This window comes from Carlito syrichta, unplaced genomic scaffold (assembly GCF_000164805.1).
Source record: "Carlito syrichta isolate Samal-C Ts95f unplaced genomic scaffold, Tarsius_syrichta-2.0.1 Scaffold135839, whole genome shotgun sequence".
Lineage (NCBI taxonomy): Eukaryota > Metazoa > Chordata > Mammalia > Primates > Tarsiidae > Carlito > Carlito syrichta.
In genome coordinates, this window is record NW_007079935.1 from 74,207 (window position 1) to 75,113 (window position 907).

Sequence of the window (907 nt, forward strand, 5' to 3'; positions counted from 1 at the left end):
TAGGGTTTTTGTGGTCTTGCTTTTCCAGTTTCCTTAGGTGACTTGTTAGGCTGTTAATTTGTGATCCTTCCATTTTCTCATGTGTGTTTGTAGGGATATAATTTTTCCTCTTACTACAGCTTTCAAGGTGTCCAGAGATTTTGGTTAGATGTTTCTTCATTTTCATTTATTTCTAGGTATCTTTTGATCTCTGTTTTGATTGCATCATTGACCCTGGAGTGCTGTTTAGTGTCCATGTCTTTGTGGGTTTTGGAGGGACCTGTTGATGTCAATGTTTATTTTTATTCCACTGTGGTCCGAGAAGGTGCATAGTAGAATTTCAGTCCTAATAAATTGGCTTATGCTTGATTTATGGTCAATTATGTGGTCGATCTTAGAATATGTTCCATGTGGTGATGAGTAGAATGTGTATTCTGTGGTCTTTGAATGGATTGTTCTGTAGGTATCAATTAAGTCCATTTGGTCAAGAGTCAAATTGAGGTTCCGGATCTCTTTAGTGATTTTTTTTGTCCTGATGATCTGTCTAGGATTGTGAGTGGGGTATTAGAGTCCCCAGTAATGATGGTGTTAGAGTCATTATCTTTCTTTAGTTTTCCTAGAAGTTGCTTTATGAAAGTTGGCACATGTTGGGCGCATATATGTTTAGGATAGATATTTCTTGTTGATGGAGTGAACCTTTTATCATTATGTTGTGGCCCTCTGTATCCTTTTTAAATTTTGATAGCTTAAATTGTATTTTGTCTGAAATTAGGATTGTGACTCCTTCTTTCTTCTGTGTTCCATTCGCCTGAAAGTTTGTTTCCCATCCTCTTACTGTGAGTCTGTGTATGTCCTTTCTAGTGAGTTGGGTCTCTTGAAGGCAGTATATTGTTGCCTGGTGATATTTTATCCATTTTGCCATTCTATG